A 22,515-nucleotide genomic window follows, 5' to 3' on the forward strand; every position below is an offset into this window, starting at 1 on the left:
CTGTTGGGTCATAACGATAACTTATATTATTACTATTTTTAACCATTAAACCACATTAACTTTTTGAAGAATTGTCAAACTGTTCCATTTTACATTCACATACATGTCTTTAGAGGGCAGTAACAACACTATTTTTATTTTCATATTTTGATTGAAAGCAAATTGCTCTATTGGTGGAGAAAAAGATTTCCTTTGGGACCAAGTATCCTTAGAAGTCAAAATAAATTCAAGGCTTTACAAGACAGACTAAACGCCTTCAAAGCAGAAAGATGTAAAGTAACAAATCAAACCCTTATTACAGCAAAGTTTATTCTAGTCACCAAAGGGATTAAATATGCAAATATTTAAAAATGGAAGAGGAAGAGGGCAACTCTCAAGTTTACATAGCCAATAACTATGCAATGATTCCACTCACAGCAACTTCCTCAAAAATCTACAAATAGATGTCTAGTAGACACTTCAAACTCAACGTGCCCCCAACTGAACCCCCATTCTCTCCCACACTCCAAATTTGTCCCTCCTGCACCTTTTGCCTAGACTCCAAACCTTGGCGTCAAGTTTGAATTTTTACTTTCACATCTACCCCCACATCCCAGTGAGTAAATCCTGTTGGCTCTATAATTAAATATACCTAGAATTCAATCAATTCCACCATCCCTACCAGATACATTATCTCTCACCAAGAGTAATTAATGCATCAGTATGGTCCAGTGTCAAAACACAGCAAAAAGAATTGTTTTAAAACCTATTTCAGATCATGTCCCGCTTCTGTTCAAAATCACCCAGTGGCTTCCCACGGCCATCCCTCCTTCTCCTTCACCCATGTCAGGTACACTTGGGCCTCAAGGCCCTTGTGCTTGTTCCCTGTTGCCACAATCTTCTCCTTGATATCACATACATTCTCAGTCTTTGCTCACATGTCACCTTCTCCGTGAGGACTTCACCTTGCCAGTCGATTTAAATTTGCCATTACCCCAAACACTCCCTTTATCTTCCTCTTCCCCGCTCTATATTTCTCTATAACGTTTACACCCACACAACATACACTTTACTTGTTTCAATTTACCTCCAAGAATATAAACTCCATTAGGATAAGAGGGTTTGTCTGTTTTGCTTACTGCTGAATTTTCAGCACTTGGAATGGGGCCTGGGAACATAGTAAGTGCTCCATAAAATTTGTTGAATGAATAAGCGAACAAATGAAACACAAAGCTGCTCAGAAAAGATCTAGAGGTCAGAGAAATATTTATGAAGAACTAATATACTAAACATAAAGTTGGGATGAAAATGGAATGCACCATTTCTAGAAAAGTATGCCACAATGTTTCTATAGTTCGCTTTAGAAAAAAACTGCTATCCTTGCTCATTTCATTGTTTTTGAAAAGACTCTGCCCACTGTCCATTAGGTCTTCAGACATTAAGGACCCTTAATGTCTGAGGACCTAAAATAAACTCTGGGAGCTGACAAGTTCCTGGAGTGATAATGTCCTTTTCTCAACTGCCACATATACATAGAGAGCGAGGGACTTTCATGGCCTTGGCCTTCAGTTGGACCCATTCCCAGCACCTTCACTCAGTTCAATTACAGATTTCTTGGCCACCTTCCAACTAAAACCACTAACTGTTGAAGTCATCTTCCTTGAAGTACAATCACAGTGTCTACAAACTGTGGAAATGATTATGCCTATCCTACCCGCTCACACATTTACATATAAGAAAACTCAAGTAAAAAAAAAAAAAAAGTAACTTGCTCCAAAATATCTTGAATAGTTACACCAGTATTTTCAAATAGTAAATGATAAACGTTAACAAGTTTGAGTACTCGAACACTTTAGAAAAAATTGTCTAAAATCAGACAATGTTATTTACAAAAACTAAATAGAAATGATTACTTCATAAATGATTACTTCATAATACCCACACATTAGATTTTTACTTTTTTTTAAGATTTATTGATTTGAGAGAGAGAGAGAAAGGCAGGGGAGAAGGGGGGAGAAGGGGAGGGAAGGAGCGGGAAGCATCAACTCGCTTCTTGTATGGATGTGCCTTGACAGGCAAGCCCAGGGCTTCAAACCAGCAACCTCCGCCTTCCAGGTCGATGTCTTATGCACTGCACCATCACAGTCAGGCTACCCACACGTCAGATTTAAAAGTTATAACAGAGCCGTCAACAGAATTATACTCTAGCATTTAGCAAAGTAAATGATGGTCAAATTTAGATTTTTCAAAAATGTCAAACTCTTCTAAAAAGGACACCTTCCTTGTCTAGTGATGGGAATGATGAGATTTCTAGTCTTTTTTAAAATACCAACTTTCCTAAGCACTACTAGCTTCAAAATTGCAGTATACGGATGTTTCTATGAACTAATCATTTTCATGTAGGGTCCAGAGGAAGCACTGTTAAAATCGACACGATGCTCTTCACCATCACCAGCAGCCTCCCCCCCCCCACTCCCAACCCCTCCCATATTCTAACACACTCAGCAGCCTCCCCCCCCACTCCCAACCCCTACCATACCCTAACACACTCAGCAGCCTCCCCACCCACACCAACCCCTACCATACTCTAACACACTCCTAGGGAGCTGTGTCCTTGGCACCGCTCCTGCCAGCAGTCTGTGCTAGCCTTCAAGTGCCTTACGGTGGAGATTGTGACCCAGTATTATAAACTATCTCCCATCATGCTACAGAAAAAGAACAACAATTATTTTAAAGAATTTATTTAATGATTTTAGAGAGAGGAGAGAAAGGCGGGGCAAGGGGAGCGGGAAGCATCAACTCGCTGCTTCTAGTATGTGCCTTGACTGGACAAGCCCACGGTCTCAAGCCAGCGACCTCAGCATTCCAGGCTTGATGCTTGATCCACTGCGCCACCACAGGTCAAGCGAATCACTACTTTCATGGACAGCAATCTCTTGCTGAAACCTTTTCCACAGAATAAACCTAGTGAAATTCTACCCTGTCTTTCAAAGCCCACCCTGGTTCCTCTTCCTGGGATCTTTTTCTAACCATTCCATCAATGGTGCTCTTTCCTTGACCAGATGACCTGTGACATTTGTTATCTGTACCTGTCATTTAGCATACATCACACACTGTCAGGTAACATCTTTTGTACAGTCATCTTAGTTGTTGCTGACCTTTTCCATGTTTGACTGGAAAGTCAAGTCAGAATCTCAAGGAGTTATGTAAACGATATTCCTATGGGGGTTTTTCTGGAAGGCAAAGTGTTCATTCTCTTACATATGAAGGGGAAGAGTCAGAAGTCCTAAAAAAAGTGATTTGGTTTAGAGTACACAGAACAGTTGCGGGGCCAATTATGTCACAGTGGAGAGTGTCGACCTGGAACGCTGAGGTCGCTGGTTCAAAACCCTGGCCTTGCCTGGTCAAGATACATATGACAAGCAATCAATAAACTACCAAAGTGAAGCAACTATGTGTTGATACATCTCGTTCCTACCCCTCTTTCTCCTCTCAGTGTAAAATCAATAAATAAAATCTTTAAAGTATACAGAAAAACTATCACTGAACTGCATGTTTAGAAGCTTTTCATTATACAAAACCAGTAATTCCCAACCTCTCATAGTAATAAGGATACCTTTTAAGGTTGAAATGCTTAAAAAAACACACACCACAAATAGCAGTCAGGTATTAAATATCTCTTAATTGAGAGGGCCCATGCATTCAAAGTAATAAGTATTAGTACTTACATGTGAGGTACAGTACTCATTAGGTCTACATACTTGGTGTGCACAAGAAGTTGAGCTTCTCACGGGACCTCAGACTAGTACATGGTTGAATTTACTCTACTGTGGATATGGGATATTACTGCCACATCAAAAAGTACCACTACCTAAAAATATCTATGAGCAAGCAAAATATAGAAAGACCACTAACAATCCCCACCCCACCCCCAAACCCAGCATGAAAACCATCAGTAACTCCACCCTCCTCCCATGAAGTAGCATATTTCAAGCAATGGGAAAACAACTCACTTTAATGTTTCCATAATAAACTTTCCTATGGTTCAGGCATCCCCAAACTATGGCCCGCGGGCTGCAATGCGGCCCCCTGAGGCCATTTATCCAGCCCCCACTACACTTCTGGAAGGGGCACCTCTTTCATTGGTGGTCAGTGAGAGGACCACTGTATTTGGCAGCCCTCCAATGGTCTGGCCCCAGTGAACTGGCCCCCTGTGTAAAAAGTTTGGAGACCCCTGGAAATAAAGATAGCAAAAGGAATAACGAAATACACGTTATAGGCAAAACCAAATGGCAAATATTTGAAGGTCCATCTCATATGTAATTCCTGAGTCTAATGTAATCTTAATCCTACTTACCGTCTTAAAACAAACAAAAAATCACCAATGTTTTCCAGCAGAAGCAGAAAAATCATTCTAATCTTGGTTCAAGTCTTTTGTGCTGTCGCCAACAAGAATGAGTTTAAATGAGTTAGCAGTAAAGCATCATGTTTAAAGAAAATTGGCCCTGGGATCAAATCTTGGCTCTGCCACTTATTAACTGTATGATCTTGGGCAAGTTACTTAATTTCAGATCATTTATGTCAAGTGCTTACCATAATCCTTGGCAGGTTTTAAGGGATGAGAAAAATGGTTACTGATTAATTAAGTAATTTATATATATAGATATAGAACAACAAAGACCTTCATATCATAACAATTTCAAAGCTTCCTTTCGATTCGAGTTGTCACAGTTCCTTCTTATCTGGCTCTGATAGGGCTATCCCAGGTGTGCTAAACCTCCTCTAACCTTTACTGGTTCTGCTGCCTCCCTTCTACCCACAGCCACTTCCACAGGCATTTTCAGAAAAACTTGACCAAAAAACGGAGGAAAAAAAACAAGAGGCACTTAAATGACCCAAAACAAAAAATCCACTTTGAAAAAATGAATTCACTCAAGCAAGAATCACTGCCTTAAAACCTGAGGCAAAGTAAAAATGCAAGAGAAAGAAAATAATGAAGTTTCTTAAAACCCATACCTCCAGTTAAGCAAATGATCTGTTTGATGATTTTAAGCTCAAATTTTAAACATCATCATCATTACTATCTGCAGGAGCCATCAATAACTAGAACCACTAATGACACATGCCTTGTTAAAATAATTTTCTTGCCTGACCTGTGGTGGCGCAGTGGATAAAGAGTTGACCTGGAAATGCTGAGGCAACCGGTTCGAAACCCTGGGCTTGCCTGGTCAAGGCACATATGGGAGTTGATGCTTCCAACTCCTCCCCACCTTCTCTCTCTGTCTCTCTCTCTCTCTCCCTTTCTCTCTCCTCTCTAAAATGAATTTAAAAAAAATAAAAAATAATAATTTTCTTTACCACTTTTAGTTTAATAATGATTTCACCATTGCTACATTAGCTATTTTTAAAATATAAAGTCTCAACAATTTCTTAGTTTCTCCTTTGCATGCATTTCAATAAGTGGTGAGTTAGTTCTTCATCAAGAGTCTAGACCTCCTGCTGGGAAGCATGATGAAAATTGAGCAAGCAACAATTCCACTTGATCTGATTCCTGCAAATCCTTCGCTAAAGCTGAGCCTGGTTTCTCAAAGCCAGATGCGAGTTCCCTAACAAAAACTTGGGTCTGCTCAACTTGATGCTGGCCATTCAGTAGATGGCACTCTTCCCTTTGAGCCCAAATTAAACAAGCTCAAAGACACACATTCTTTGGCATTCAGGTGTGATACAAAGCAGGGATCTCTCTTCAAAGTCCTTAACTAATAGTCACGATCCCTCCAGAAATACATTCATCAAAAGCTGATGGTCCAACCAGACACTTTTAAAGAGCCCAGGAAAGTTCAGGTTATAAAACATCAAACACAACATAAAATCACCTAACTTAAGTGATTACCAAGTAATCAGCTCTTGGAGCCTTCACTATGTCAAGCAGATACACTGTTCTTACTCAGGCATAAATGTTCCTTCCGTGTTACATTCTACTACAGAGGTGATGCCTTTCCGTGGTTAGACCCTTGTCTATTGAATATTTCATTAGGGTATTTAACGATAAAGTATTTAGAGAACTAAGAGTTTTGTCATTATTAGTATTCACTAAGACCAATAAAAGGTGTAGTACTTTCATATTACTTTCAACACATTTTGGTCACAAATAACTTTTGATACCCACTTAAAAAGAATCAAACATCTTAATACAAAATTACTGTTGATACAGGTTTGCAAAAAAAAAAGTGTGTAAAACAATATGAATTTCTGATTCATTAATAGTTTTACTTTAATATATAATATATCCCAACTATTACATGATGTATAAAGTTTCTCATTTCTGTTTGAAAATTTTTTTGAAATTTAAAAAGCTGACAGTTGTGGAGTGAGATATAAAATTTTAGTGTAACCCTGACTGAAAGCCAAACTTTCCAGCAATATGATAGAAATCTACCTGTTCTCTAGGAGAGATAAAACTCAGTCCTGGCAATAAAAGTCATAAGAAAGTAAGAGGAAAACTGTTTTAAAGTCACAAAGCAAATCGACAACAAACCGTTAAGAGTAGCGATAAGGCCTGACCAGGCGGTGGCGCAGTGGATAGAGCGTTGGACTGGGATGCAGAGGAACAAGGTTCGAGACCCCGAGGTCGCCAGCTTGAGCACAGGCTCATCTGGTTTGCACAAAGCTCACCAGCTTGGACCCAAGGTTGCTGGCTTGAGCAAGGGGTTACTCGGTTTGCTGAAGGCCCACGGTCAAGGCACATATGAGAAAGCAATCAATGAACAACTAAGGTGTCACAATGAGCAACGAAAAACTGATTGATGCTTCTCATCTCTCTCTGTTCCTGTCTGTCTGTCCCTATCTATCCTACTCTCTGACTCTCTCTCTGTCTCTTTAAAATAAAAAAAATAAAAAAAATAAAAAATAAAAAAAGGAGTAGAGATAAGGAATATGACCAATATATCAACTCCACTGCCGACCTCTTTCCCTTTCCACCTCTCATCCTATGCACTTAAGCCCGTTTGCAACCCTACTCGAGCTCCAACCATCATCCTTGCCCAACCATTTCCTTAGATATTAACAGGCTGACCTTACAGAATCTTTTTTTTCTGTATTAATAAGACACGAGATTAGAAGTGACTATGCAGTTAACAGTTAATGGCTCTAATTTCTGAAGGATTAAAAGTAGAGTGTTCCTCCCTGGTGAGGCCTTGATCCCAAAATATACTTCTTTAGACATACCAAATAAACCTAATTACCTTCTCCATGAGGATGCTGAGTAAACCCACGTTTTTGCTTTGGCATTTAGTCATTGTAGAAAATCAAAAGACGACAGGATGAGAATATGGTATGGAAAAGGAAAAAGAAAGTGCTGTCCTTGCAAAGGACGAGCTGAGCCATTGTGGAAAAACTTCACAGAAACATTGCTGATGGTGACAAATTAAAAGCATATACCAAGTCCCCAAGATACTGAAAAACTCAGCATTTCTCCAACCTGATTGCTTTCTACATTGTTGACATTCCAGCTCCCCTACAGGCAACCAGTAACAGCCACGAGAGCTGAGGAAAGCAGGCTCTGAACTCACATATTGCACTGTTCTTCCCCTCTTCCATCCAAGGAGGTGAGTACTTCCTAGGTGGAAGATGGAGGAGTAAAAAACGACAAGAATAAATTTAAAGGGGTATGAGAGTTACCAAAAAGAATAACTTCATGTATGCTACCTAGAGTTAGGTTTTCTTTTTTAAATAAGAGAGGAGATAGAAAGGTAGACTCACACATGCACCCCAATCAGGATCCACCATCTGAGGCCAATGCTCAAGTATTGAACTATTTTTAGCACCTGAGGCTGATGCACTCCAACAGACCTATCCTCAGCGCCCTGGGCCATGATGGAACCAATCGAACCGCTGATGCAGGAGGGGAAGAGGGAGAAGAATGGGGAGAGGAAGGAGAGGAGAAGCAGATAGTCGCTTCTCCTGTGTGTCCTGACGGAGAATCACACCTGGGATGTCCATGTGCCAAGCAGATGCTCTATCTACTGAGCCACTAGCCAGGGCCTAGAGTTAGGTTTTCATCTTGCTTAATCCATTGTTTGCTTTAATGTTGACTTGCCTTAGTGCAGTGGTTTTCAACCTTTTTACACTTGGGGACCAGTGAAAATAGGACAATTATTTCGGGAACCGCTAAGGCAGAAATCACCCTACGCATAAACAAATTCAACTAAGATCATTGGGTCTATAATCTTCATACAACATCACGGTGCTTAAATCTTTTGCCCGGCATGAAATTTCTGGTAGACCGTCTCAGGGATTGGCGATTGTAAAACACTGCCTTAGCGTGCACTGTGAAATAATTATTTTTATTATTTTACTAACATATACAGTACATTACTTGAGACACTGATTTTAAGAATATTATGTCATTATTGCCCTTAAGTTTCTAAAAAGTGTTTTTGCCCCTTGGTTGGCTTAGTTGTGGGAAATTTTTATCCTATGAAAATCATGTATGCCTACTGAAGAAAAAGTGAGTTTCATAACCTGAGGTTCAAACTGCAGCCTTGTTCGAGGAGGTAGCAATCATAAATGCCAGTTAATGTACTACCTTTATATACACCAATAACCTCAGGGCCAGTTTCAGGCAATTTGAAACAAAGAGGTTTCAGAATTCATCTCACATCAGAGACTCTTACCATTCACAATTAAGCTTTAACTAAAGCCAACTTAAAAAAAAAGTAAATGTACAGTAAATGGTGGGGATGCAGATCATACTGTTAACAGGTAAAAGCTCAATTCTGATCCAAACTCATTATAAAGATAAAACTATATGTCAAAGCCTATACATCTTTTACAATTAACAGTACAGTTTTCACATAGTTCAAAACTAGTCTAGCCTGACCAGGTGGTGGCGCAGTCGATAGAGCGTCGAACTGGGACACAGAGAACACAGGTTCAAAACCCCAAGGTCGCCCTGGCCGGTTGGCTCAGCGGTAGAGCATCGGCGTGCAGGGGACCCCGGTTCGATTCCCGGCCAGGGCACATAGGAGAAGCGCCCATTTGCTTCTCCACCCCCACCCCTCCTTCCTCTCTGTCTCTCTCTTCCCCTCCCGCAGCCAAGGCTCCATTGGAGCAATGATGGCCCGGGCGCTGGGGATGGCTCCTTGGCCTCTGCCCCAGGCGCTAGAGTGGCTCTGGTCGCAGCAGAGCGACGCCCCGGAGGGGCAGAGCATCGTCCCCTGGTGGGCAGAGCGTCACCCCTGGTGGGCATGCCGGGTGGATCCCGGTCGGGTGCATGTGGGAGTCTGTCTGACTGTCTCCCCGTTTCCAGCTTCAGAAAAATACAAAAAAAACCCCAAAAAACCCCAAGGTCGCTGGCTTAAGCGCAGGATCATAGACATGATATCATGGTCGCTGGCTTGGGCCCAAAGGTGACTGGCTTGAAGCCCAAAGGTCGCTGGCTTGAGCAAGGGGTCACTCGCTCTGCTGTAGGCCCCCGGTCAAGGCACATGTGAGAAAGCAATCAATGAACAACTAAGTAGCCGCAACGAAGAATTGATGCTTCTCATCTCTCTCTCTTCCTGTCTGCCTGTCTCTATCTGTCCCTCTCTCTTCCTGTCACAAAAAACAAAACAAAAAAAAAAACTAGTCTATACCATCTTCCTAAGAAGAAAATTGACTAGAATGGTAGGCCTTTCAACATCAAAGATGGGTTCCATCCACTTTATACCTTTTGGTGGTCAGGCTACTGCTTTTGGGTTATGCTAGATACCACTGACAGCCACATTCATTCTTTATGGTTTTCAAGATACTCTTCAGTAAACTAGTCCTTCAGTGTAGTAAATAATGTCCTAGAAACCAAAAAGAGATTACTAACACAGCTTTTCAAAGACACCTGACAAAAATAGTTTAAGAAGATAAGAGACTCTGATTTTCATCTATGCTATCATCTAAGGCTTTAGGGTGAGTTACACAGTACTTTAACATTCAAATGTTTCAACTGTGCAAATAATTTGAACATTATTTTGAAATTTTTCCAGATATTAAAAAGTCAACATTAAAATACACGTGAAATAAATAAAGAAAATTCCCATGAACTGTTTTCCTCCAATACTTTTGGTTAATTTTCAGTTATAGTTCTTGTTCTATGCATACTGTTGGTACTCAACTATTGCATGAATGCCAGGTGAATAATTTTTAACTTGACCAAGTAGCACGGTTAACATGCATGTGTGTGCATAACTAGCTACTGATGGAAGAAATAATTAAATTCATCTCATTATTATACATAAGGAATAGCAGAATTTTTTTTTCGTTTCAAGCTACAGTCAATGAAAGACTCTTAACCTGTATGATTTAGAGAGGATTCTTAATACATACAAATCTATTACAGTAAAGATTTGAGACTGTATTGGCTTTTGGCCAAGAGAATTTAGTCTCTGGCAGAACCTGAAAGACTTCATAACAATCTCATCTATAAATACTCTGGCATGGACCCGAAGTTCAAATGATAAAGCATTAACACAGAAGACATGAAATCAAGTATTAGGACGCTCATTCTGAATCTCGATGACATGACACAGCCTATGACTGCTCAATTAATTTCAAACAGGGCATCTATGTTTAAAAGAAAGAACAGTACTCTGGATTAGACATCAAAATATTTTTCTCTTCAAACTCTACAAATTTAATATTTCTTAAGAAATTGGAAATAGTACTGAATATTAATTGTAGCCAAAAAATTAGTGTTTCTTTAATGTGAGAAACAGATTAGTTAGCAACCTGTCTTCGAAACAGCTTGAGCTTTTTTATCTCAATGTATGCCTACTTTTAAAATATTTTTTCTTTATATTATATCTCATTAAGTTGCCAACAAATGACTTACCAGCTCTCTACAGTAATAATTCTAAACAGTACTTAAAATAGCTCCTAATTTAAGTTACGGTTAATTTGTTTGACCTATAACTATACTGGCAAAGCAGGAAAAAACAGTTCCTTTAGGAACATGAGTGACAAAGCCACAAGTTATGTCTTTTCACTTAAAGCTAATTTTAGGAGGCAACTTGGGTGGAATTGAAAACAAGTGTAAGTTAGAATCCATCTCAGGTGGATATGGTGTGGTAATCAGATCAGGCCCACCGATTTAGTGCAGAACCTGCATCTCTTGTAGGTACATGAGTGCCTGCTGGGCCAGCTGGAACCCTAGAGACCTGGCAAGATTTAAAAAAAAAAAAAAAGGCTTTAATGTCGTAATTAAAAATCTAGCCCAAATTCTAGCATGCCAGCTAAACATACATTGTGTGAGACTCCTTGTCCAAAGTCAAAAGGTGATTCTAGTTAAGGCAGATTAATCACCACCCTTCTGATTTAAAACACAACCTGCTGGTGGTATTAATATAGGAGGGTGTAGTTAAATAACACATGCACACCTGCAGTCTCGGGGATACTGTGAATACCATCAATTTGCAACTGCTATCAGGAGTTTAAAGCCCTAGTTAAATGCTTACTTTTGAGCCAGACCTGGGTTTAGAACCAGCATGTGCCACCCCTGGTAGCTGTATACCCTAGGTAAAATAGTATTGTGCTTCACCTCTCTGCATTTCTGCGTAGTCACTGGGTTGTCGTGAGAAGTAAATAAATTAAATCATATAAAACTGTGCTTGGCACAGAGAAAGAACAAATAAATATTAACTGTTACAAATGTTTGCTGAGCCTTCACTTGGCGGGTAGCGTGATATAACTACCTTCAAAAAAGTGTCATTTTATATACTGATGATGATATACACATAAAGCACTCAGCACCAGACTATATTCTAAGCACCTTACATATAACAACTGGGTTAAGCTAAGGTTCTTTTTTTTTTTTTTAATATTTTATTTATTGATTTTTAGAAAGACAGAGAGAGAGAGAGAGAGAGAGAGAGAGAGAGAAGGGGGGAGGAGCAGGAAGCATCAACTCCCATATGTGCCTTGACCAGGCAAGTCCAGGGTTTCGAACCAGCGACCTCAGTGTTCCAGGTCGATGCTTTATCCCACTGCGCCACCACAGGTCAGGCAAGCTAAGGTTCTTATACTATTGTTCCACAACATTCTACAAACTCATTTGTTCAGAGTTGTATTTCTATGCTGGTATGTGATTTCTTTCCTCAATAGAAATGCTTCTTATATCCTGGCGACATGCATGAGTGCTGCCTAGTCCTGCTAACAAACTTTGAGATAGGTGACATTAAACAGCTAACAATCTGTATGCAGGCGTCCCCAAACTACGGGCCGCATGTGGCCCCCTAAGGCCATTTATCCGGCCCCCCGCCGCACTCCCAGAAGGGTCACCTCTTTCATTGGTGGTCAGTGAGAGGAGCACTGTATGTGGTGGCCCTCCAACGGTCTGAGGGACAGTGAACTGGCCCCCTGTGTAAAAAGTTTGGGGACCTCTGCTAGGTTCAGGTATGACAAAAACACACGACTGGCCTACTTCAGAAAGCCTGACAACCACAGCCGTTGAGCCCCACCCTGTGTCTAGGTTTTAGGATAGTGAGTAGGTGGGCTGGTCCTATGCCCTCTTAGTCTCAAAAAACATTCTGGTATTACAAAGACCAAATCTGTACTTTAAACATCAACAAGCAGAACTCACATTCACTTCAATATAACATTATGAAAAAGAGGGTTAAAAAGAGCAAAGTGTAAATGTAATTTTCTTGTTCTTTTTCAGAACATAAAACTTATATTCTGAAAATACAATCCTTCTTTTATGCAAAATATTTCCCAGGGACGTGATTGCGGTGCTCTGAGACCTACGTAATATGTCAAACGTGTGTGCTAAACATTTCCTGATATCTCACATGTAAAAAGCTACAAAATATTGAATTCCTCATAACCAACTATCTCAAAGAGTATTAAATTACATTTAACATTCAGAAGAGACACACCTTTTTTTTTTCTTCAAAAGCAACTACTACCAACATGCCAGCCTCTGAGGTCAGTATTAAAATGAGCACACAATGAACTCTTTAGAAAAATGAAAAGTTAAATGGGGGCAAAAGTGGCCATTTTTTTCTGGTCCCCCCTCTGCAAAATTAATGTGCTTAATTTAAGAAAAAGAAAACGAGTTACAGGGAAAGTATCATATAATGCAATTGAGAAAAATATAAAAACTATACATATGCTCCAAAAGTAACTGAAACTTTAATAGTTAAGAATCCTAATTTTCAAACGACAAATTGCACCGTACTATTTTATTCTCTTTAACAACACCCTCATCAGAAGTCTTTTAAATCCAAAATTAAGATGTATTGAGTATGATGCAGAAGCACTGGATTCCAAGAAGAGCAACCATTTCCTACGGCTAAGTCAAAAATGTATAATTTAACATAATTGTGCACACTTTCTGTGGCTGGTTCCAATCCCCAGAACCTTATCAACGCCTTCACCAAACTTGTGTATAATCGCCATGTAAAGCCTCTTGCTTGAGTTAAATTCCATTTCTCTCCATACCACTCCGGCAGGTTAACTGCAACAGCACACGTACCAAAGAAATGAGTGGTTTCCTTACGCTCCCATTTTAAACGGGCACCTACTAGCAATTAAATCTCTGCAACAAAAAAGTTCACCTGAGGCCATTCTTGGCATTTTAATAGAGGCCTAGCTTATTCTACCTGTCTCTGTGGTCTTGCCTCAGCTATGATAGCATACCTCCAAAGAAACTGGACGTGTCCCAAACGCCAGCAAACCGTACCTGCTGCCAGCCAGCTTGTCACCCCGGGGTAAGAAACTCAATCTAAAGAACGTGTGTAGGGGGTGTGTGTGTGCGTGTGTGTGTGTGTGTGTGTGTGTGTGTGTGCGCGCGCGCGCGCGCGTGCGTTGGGGGGATGGGGACGCGGACTACAAGAAAAAGTTGAACATTTTCAACTTATAACAAAAAAGTTTTTTAAATAAGAAAAGCAAACCAAACCAACACTGCATCCCTTACCCTCCACCTTTTCCAAGCGCGGGAAACTCCCACCCTCCCAAAGCGCACCTTCAGCGTTTAAGATCCCCGGGTCACCGAAGCTTAAACTAGCTCTGGATTTTTAGGGCTCCCCGCCCTCCGGGGGAAACCAGAGGACACCCGAGGGAGTCGGGCCCACCCCGCGGCGCCCCGAGACCCTCCGCGCAGATCCACTGCCCTGGAGCCAGCGCGAAGCTCCCACTCCGGCCCCACAAGGTGGGGGAGAGGGGGTCACCTGAGGCCGCGGGGGCAGCGGGTAGGCAGTCCCTCCGACCCGCGCGAACCCCTGGAGGGGTCGCCGCGCCCCCGCCCGCGCGGGCGACCGCGGGCCCCGCCGGGAGGAGGGGCTGAAGCCCAGCGCCTTCCTTCTCTCCGCTCCGGATTACCTCGCAGCGCGCAGCCGGCTTTGTGCTTCCCTCCCTCCTCCGCGGCCGCCGGGGCTGCAGCGGCCGCCCGATCCGCCGCCGCCGCCTCTTAAGCGCCGCACGGCTCCGGAGGGGAGGGCAGAAGGAGAGAGGGCGTGAGGAGGGAGGGACCTGGGCGCCGAGCCCTGTGGAGCAGGAAGCGGCGACACCTGAGTCGCCGAAGCCTCTTGCTCTCGTTCTGTTTTTAAAAATATAATTTAAATCCCACTCCTTCCCCTCCCGCCCCTCGTCCTGGCGACCGTTACAGGATGGCCGATCGCGCTCTGGCGGGACTGGCCCGGCGCCTCTCGAGCGCCCGTAGCCCCGCCCCTAGGCCCCCCAGCGCCCGCGGCCCCGCCCCCTGCAGGCCCGCCTCTCGCAGCCGTCGAGCGCCCCCTGGTCCCGCCCTTCGGGCCTCTGAGCGTTTTGGCCCCGCCCCTTGAAATCACAGGACATCCATGGCCCCGCCTCCCTAGGCCCCGCCCCCTCGGGCCCTCGCCCCCCTCCAGAGCCCTGGCTCCGCCCCTCGCGGCCCCCCTCCACGCGCGCTGGCATCAAGTCTGTGAAACCGCGGCCCCGAGGGCCTCCGGCAGGGTTTGGCGCAGGGTGGCCACCTGGCATCTCTTCCTCCGGCTCTGCAACTCCGATCCGCGCTTCCTCTGGTGATCGGAGGGGGAAACGACCCTGTCGGAAAGCAGACTACAAGGGGAGGAGGGGCGCCTTGGAAATGTCGTCCGCCGTAACCTGAACGAGACCCCTCATTCCGGAGGCTGAGCTGCCTCTTTCGGAGTCTCAGCCTTTGCGGTCCACATTGGTTGCCGATCTTCAGGGTTAGGTCACTGCTGAGGTTCAAGCTCCGCACGCCCCCCATAGGAGGGGCCTGGGTTTTTCTTCAGAGCACAGTTGCCAGCGGGGGCGTCTCCTTCCCCTTACCTCCACAGAGGGGCAGGACAGGGGCTTTCTCAATCCTGCTATACTTCGGCCGGCCGAGGGTCTTCACCCCCACTTTGGCCCTTGGCCATGTGCATTTATCAGAGCTGACCTCTTGGGGGCGAAAAGCTGAGGCACCGCCAGCCTTCCAAATGAATCCGGGGCCTGGGAAACTTTGCAACACCAAAATGCAAGGAGATGGATCCATCCACAGGTGACACTGGCCCACCCACCCCCGCCGCCCAGACACGTTTCTCACCCCAACCTATTCTCGAAATAGACCTCCCACCCACAGCTTGCACATCCCTGCAGCGCACATGTCCTCCACCAGCACGAATGCGCTCCCAAGCACACCCCTCCAAGCGCCATTCTGGTTATTCATGGTCCCTTGGGTCAACCCCACCCTAACACACACAACAAACTTCATTCCCCACCCTACAGCCCTTCGTTACCAAGGCACTGGCCATAGTCCATTTCATTTCCTTCCCCCTCTGCAGACTCTTCCCGGTCAAAGACTCTTCACCATCCCCTCATCTTCATCCCCTCCCTCTTCCCCCAAAATGTGCTAATTAAAATGTAGTTTCCTCTTCCCACATATGAAGCGTGGAAAATGAATCTTGTCTTGGCACAAACTGTGATTCGTTTATCCTGGTTTTCTCTCTTCACTGGACCAAGGCTATAGAAATTTTAGTCTACCACCATCTCCCATCTGCTCAAAATTTAACCATGCCTTATGATTTTTAAATACCTCTAAGGGATCGTGGAGAAAGCTTCCTGGCTTTGGAGAGAAAATACTTTAAAAATGTTCAGCCTGTCATTTTTATTTGCCATTTAAAAATATCTGCAGTATTTGAGAGCGATATTGGGAGTGGCTGGATGTTTTCTTGCATTTAAAAAGCAAAAAAAAACGGGGGAGGGGGAGCTTTGCATGCATCAAGGTTAGCCTTTTTATGAATAGCAAAAAAGAAAAGTATGTTAAGGACACATAGCAGACAATAGTGTCCACTACACACAGCAATTGCCAGTCACAAATTTAGACCCCCCCATCAGAGGAAGGCAAATTAACACAACCCATTAAACATGTCTGATGAGCTACGTTTTCCATGATCGTTCCCTTTCCCACAGTTTCTGGGCAGAATGGATAAAAGATCTGCTTACCCGCTGAGGATCCGAGGCTTTCTTGTGTGTCCAGGGTAGTAGACGTGTGTGTCTCCTAGGTGTGGATTCTGCAGTGCTGCACAGAAACCCGCTGCAGCCTCAGACCCGCGGTGGCGGCGGCAGCATCGGCAGCAGCAGCAGTCAGCAGCCAGCAGCAGCAGCAGCAGCAGCAGCGGCAGCAGCAGCAGCGGCAGCTTCTCCCAATGCTGAGTAGTAAGTAAAGTGTGTGACTTAGTAGAGACTCCACAATTAGCATGAGGCGCTTGCTTATAAGAGAGGAGGCGGAATCTTTCTTAAAGGAATGGGTTTGGCTTTTCCTCCCCGCTATTGCTTCATAAGAAGCAGAAAGGGTGGAAGCAAGGAGTTTTTTTGGATTGAAAAAAGCAGTACAGCTGTGGGAGGTCAAGGTTAAAATTAACTGGGTGATCGAGGGACCGATTTAGTGTGAGTCAATGAAATGCTAGAAGCATTAGTTTTAAAGAGCCCTGCCAACTTCAAACATTGGAGTTCATGGCAAAAATAAAGCTGTGTGCCTTGAAAGTGACTATATAGTATCTTGTGCTATATTTAATTTTCAATCACTGCCCTCAAATGAAAACTATATAAAGGGAGGTTATTTAGTATTTAATACAGAATGTGAAAAGAATAATAAAACTGATTTATGTGACTGGGAGCAATGGAGTCAAGTCCTTACTAACACATCAAAACACCTGGGATTTCAGTGAATAACATTATTAGAAAATATATTATTGACAGAGGTTAATATGTACTTATAAAAATTGCAACATTATTTATAGAAAACCAAGAAATACAACATCTAAAATAATTTTAGAAAATAATACCAGGGTATTATGCTATGTTAGTGGCAATTAAGAGGTCAGCAAAGTTAAACTCATAAGCAGATTAACTTTAAATGTACGTGAATCTTCTATTTAAACCAGGGGTAGTCAACCTTTTTATACCTATCGCCCACTTTTGTAGTAAAATTTTCTAACCACCCACTGGTTCCACAGTAATGGTGATTTATAAAGTAGGGGAGTAACTTTATAAAATTTATAAAGCAGAGTTACAGCAACTTAAAGCATATAATAAATAATTACTTACCAAGTATTTTATGTCGGATTTTCGCTAGGTTTGGCAGAATAAATCTTTATAAAACAACTTACTATAGTTAAATCTATATTTTTATTTATACTTTGGTTGCTCCACTACCACCCACCATGAAAGCTGGAATGCCCACTAGTGGGCTCTAGGGACCAGGTTGACTACCAGGTTGACTTTGCTCCAATGGAGCCTTGGCTGCGGGAGGGGAAGAGAGAGACAGAGAGGAAGGAGAGAAGGGGTGGAGAAGCAGATGGGCGCTTCTCCTGTGTGCCCTGGCTGGGAATCGAACCCGGGACTCCTGCACTCCAGGCCGACGCTCTACCACTGAGCCAACCGGCCAGGGCCTTTATTATTATATTTTTAAGTGACCTCCAAGGAAACTTACAACACTCATTAGCATTTAAACTATTAAAATGTGTCCACATAGAAGGAAGTTGAGAGATTACATTAGAACTCTGTTTTATTTTTAATAATATTCCTTGATTTAAGCAATGAACATCTGTGTTTTTTTCTTCGTAGGTAAGTGAAGAGGTGTGGTGTCCATATGCATGAGGAAAACTACATTCTGGATTGGTTTTCCTTGCAGAGCCTTTTAACTGCTTGTGTAATCTTGAGCAAGTAAAATTTTTTTGTTCCATAGTTCCATTTTGTAAAATGATTGGACAACGGATTGAAACTGTTCTTTAGCATTCCAAAATTCTACAGTTTTATGGCATTTATATGCTTAGGGTTTTTTTGTTGTTGTTATTTAATGCACGTATGCTTCACTCTAAATTTCTTTTCCTGAAAACTTGGATTAAAAATAAATATTTAAAATGTATAACTAGGTTTGTTATTTATCACTAGTCAGGAATTATTTCACTCATCAAATAATCAATTTTTTAAGGCAAATAAACTTGATTTTATGTGACTTAAGATAAATTTTCCTGAAATGGGATCCTACTATATGGCTCTATATGGCTAAGGATATTGATTGACTGGAATACATAATGTGTGTTTAATAGCAACAAAAATATTTAAAAACTGGAGCATCATCAGATAGTAGAGTTGAAATGAAGTTTAGAGCTCACTGACTCTAACCCTGTAATAACCCAAGTCGAGAAATTGGGAAGAGAAGCAAAATGGGGACAGAGTAGGGACATAGGTGGGATTCGGTCTGAGTCTTCCTTCTTCACACACACACACACACACACACACACAGGCAAATAACACGTATGGACATACACGCTGATTCACATATCCATGTTGGGGGCTGAACAGGACCTGTCACAACAATAACAACAAAAAAATAGTTTAACTCAATGACACTATTTGTGTACATGTTGCACAAACTAAAGAAATATATCAAACAAGTATTTAAGGTGTTTATAAATATCAGCACAAATTTTGCCTTCTGATTTATGCTAGCAAGTAAAGAAATTTGTCCATGGAAATATTTTTTTAGTTTTTATTATATATATATAAAGTATTTTTCTGAAGTTGGAAACGGGGAGGCAGTCAGACAGACTCCCGCTTGCACCCAACTGGGATCCACCTGGCATGCCTACCAGGGGGCGATGCTCTGCCCATCTGGGGTCTTGCTCCGTTGCAACCAGAACCACTTGAGTGCCTGAGGCAGAGGCCATAGAGCCATCCTCAGAGCCTGGGCCAACTTTGCTCCAATGAAGCCTTGGCTGTGGGAGGGGAAGAGAGAGACAGAGAGGAAGGAGAGGGGGAGGGGTGGAGAAGCAGATGGGCGCTTCTCCTGTGTGCCCTGGCCGGGAATCGAACCCGGGACTCCTGCACTCCAGGCCAACGCTCTACCACTGAGCAAACCGGCCAGGGCCTTTATTATTATATTTTTAAGTGACCTCCAAGGAAACTTACAACACTCATTAGCAAACTCTTGCTTATGTTCCACCAGAATGGCAGGGCCTTCAACTCTTGTCAGTTTCCTTATGCTCACTGGTGCCTCTGTTCCTTAACCACGCCTGCCAAGAGGAGAAATTTGTTTTGAAGCCAGGCAGGGGAAAGTATTATAGAGAATTAACCCTGGCCCTTCACAGTTGCTTTCTGGAAATTACTCTTTGGGCTTGATACTACCATTTTCTCTTAAATTCTAATAAGGAACCTGGCACTAACCTAAGCCTAACCCTAACCCTAACCCTAACCCTGGTTTCAAGGGGATGTTACAGTTCATGTCTGTGTTATATTAGATGACATAATAAAATTTGTATTTTGTGTACCTGGCAGGACGATTTATGTCCTTGGTATTTTTTTAAAATGGCTTCCATGGGAAGAGAATTAAAGGAAGTTAGTCTCCCAGTTTCTTCGTTTGTTTTGTTTAACTTGTTCTGTAAGGAAGGCATTTTATTTCATCTACCAGGTGGTAATGGCCAATGACTATAATGGCAATTATCTGTGAAATTCATGCCAAATCCCTCCAAAGTAAATGCATTTCTTTGTATCTTTCCAAAAGTGCTAAGTACAGTCTCTTATATAAAGACACTTAATAGATACTTTTAAAAATGAATACACAAATTAATGAATGAATAGCTCCCCAAATATCTAGAAACTGATTACAAAGTGTTTTTGTTTGTTTGTAATTTGCATTGTCTAAAACAACTGACTCCATTCTCTACCTCCTCTTTCTAACATAGTCATGATCTAAGAGAAACAATCTCCTTTCTGTAGAGCGCTTTAGGCATGCCTGATTTGTATTCCCCAATTAAATTGTAGCCACAAATCTCCACATGAACTCTGGGTAGATCAAACAGTGGCCGAGACACTTTCTGCCAAGAAAACACAGGCTTAAGTTTCAAAATTCCGGTGCTCTAGTTCTAGCTGTGACACCAACTGATTATGTGACCTCCACCAAGTTTCTTGACCTGCTTATGATTCGGTTTAGCCATCTTTCAAGTGGTGGTGGTGGATATAATACCTGCTGTACCTATTTCATAGGGTTGTTGTGGAGTTCAGATGAGATAATAAATGTAAAAATGCTTTGTAATTTTCAAAGCACTCTGTAAATATAATGTATTATTATAAGCAGATGTAGTTAAAATCAAATATCTAGTTCAAGGGACTTTACCCTAAACAACCTGTTTTACTACTTAGTATTTCAGAAAGCAAACAGGTTTATCTCTGTCCCTGTGTGCGTGGGCACACACACACTGCTTCTCCCAATTTAACAACCTCTTGGTTCTGAAGCATTTCCCTGCTCTGGGAAATAGGCATCTGCAGTTGAATATGAAAAGCTAAGAACTTACAGACAGAGCCTTCCCCCATCCCGTGCCCCAAATTTCCCTTTTTAAAGCTCTCAGAAAAGTAAAGTCAATAAAGCCCAACAGCCTTTTCATACTGCGTAATGTCATGTATTTAATCAGTGGGGTTAGATGAGCCATTCATTTGAAACTTGGCCATGCTGCATACATTTTGATCCCCCTTTTATGCCAAGCCCATCTGGAAAGTACTCAAGGAACAGAGCAGGAAGGACTGACAGGGAACTCATGCTAATGAGTCCTCCATTCCCCAAGGAGACATAATCAGGGCAATACTCAAGGATTCATCAACATATTTCATTAGCACTATGTGACCTATCTATTATATTTTAAAGTAATTACCTCAGCTACATAACTGACAGGTCCTTATACAATTGTTTGGGTAATCAGGCCTGATCATTTCTGCAACAGCAATGAACTATCACTCTCAGGTTCTCCTCCTTTTTTTATTTTTAAAGGAATTTATCCTTATTTATTCATTTTCCATTTGGTGAGCCTTTTAAACTCATCACAGCTAAGTAAATAACTTCTAATAAATAAACAACTAGTGAATAACAACTGCTATAAGATAGTCCAAATGACAGGCCCACTCATAGGTAGGACATAAAACCTCATACAAAATCAATTTAAGTTATCAGTTGCTGTGTAGAGAGAGAAACTGTAACATGAATACAAAGCTTGCAATTGCTATGTGACTCCTAAAATATGTCAGTTTACCCATGTATCTTTTCATTACATGCCTTAAGATTTCAACTAATCTTTTTTTTAATTTTTTTTACTTTTATTAATTTTTAGAGAGGAGAGAGAATGAGAGAGAGAGAGAGAGAGAGAGAGAGAAGGGGGAGGGAGGAGCAGGAAGCATCAACTCCCATATGTGCCTTGACCAGGCAAGCCCAGGGTTTCGAACCAGCGACCTCAGCATTCCAGGCCGATGCTTTATCCACTGCGTCACCACAGGTCAGGCCAAGATTTCAACTAATCTTTACTACATCTGTCTGCATTACATGATTTTAAAACTGGGTGTTTTAATCCTTATGGCACTATTTCTTGAGTATGATCAGTAACTATCTGCAACAGAAATACTAGTAACTTGCAATGTCTAAAACAATGAACTCCATTCTCTATCTTCCTTTTCTAATACAGTCATTTCCTAAAATGCTGATCTTGAGGCCTTATCATTGAATTACAGTCTTTCAGGGTGGGCTCCTGGATTGAGGGTTTTTTAAAGCACCCCATGTGATTCTCTTGTACAGCAAAATTTGGGCACTGGTATCCTATAGACACAATGCAACGGGCATAGAACCTCAGAGATATGCTGAGTGAAATGTAGGTGGGTCCTTTCTCATTATGTGAAAGGGATTCAGAGAAGAAGACTAACTCTTGGCTTCACCATTTCTCTGGGGTAAGTTTGGGCAAGATACTCACCTCTCTGAGTCCTACTATTCTCATCTGTAAAATAATACCTGTTTGACTGTGTCGTTGTAAGGATTAAATGACACATTGAGAGCTTCTACTCTAAGGCCTGACACATGATGGAACTTGGGCACAAGTTCATTCCTTCTCTCCTTTCCAAAAATCAGTTTCCAAGTGCATTTGTCTTGTCTAGTGTCCTTAGTATGCTTGGTAGAAGAATTAGAACACAGAATTTAATGAGAGCTAATATTTTGAGTTTTTATAGTATGCCAGTACTGAATGCTTTATATGGCTTATTTTATTTTAT

General features: G+C 42.0%; 1 protein-coding gene across 4 annotated transcripts in view; it reads right to left on the reverse strand.

Annotated features, from left to right (window-relative positions):
* Nucleotides 1-16,756, reverse strand: part of ADD3 (adducin 3) — a 125,109-nt gene extending 108,353 nt beyond the window's left edge. For 2 of the 4 annotated variants that reach the window (XM_066354551.1, XM_066354553.1), the window contains exon 1: nt 14,326-14,619. The gene's annotated coding sequence lies outside the window, so the exon portion shown is untranslated. Of the gene's footprint in view, nt 1-14,325; nt 14,620-16,431 lie in introns of those variants that run through there. The other 2 variants (XM_066354552.1, XM_066354555.1) reach the window with 2 other exon arrangements.
* Between the last annotated feature and the right edge of the window lie 5,759 nt (nt 16,757-22,515).

Source organism: Saccopteryx leptura, chromosome 13, assembly GCF_036850995.1.
Source record: "Saccopteryx leptura isolate mSacLep1 chromosome 13, mSacLep1_pri_phased_curated, whole genome shotgun sequence".
Taxonomy (NCBI): domain Eukaryota; kingdom Metazoa; phylum Chordata; class Mammalia; order Chiroptera; family Emballonuridae; genus Saccopteryx; species Saccopteryx leptura.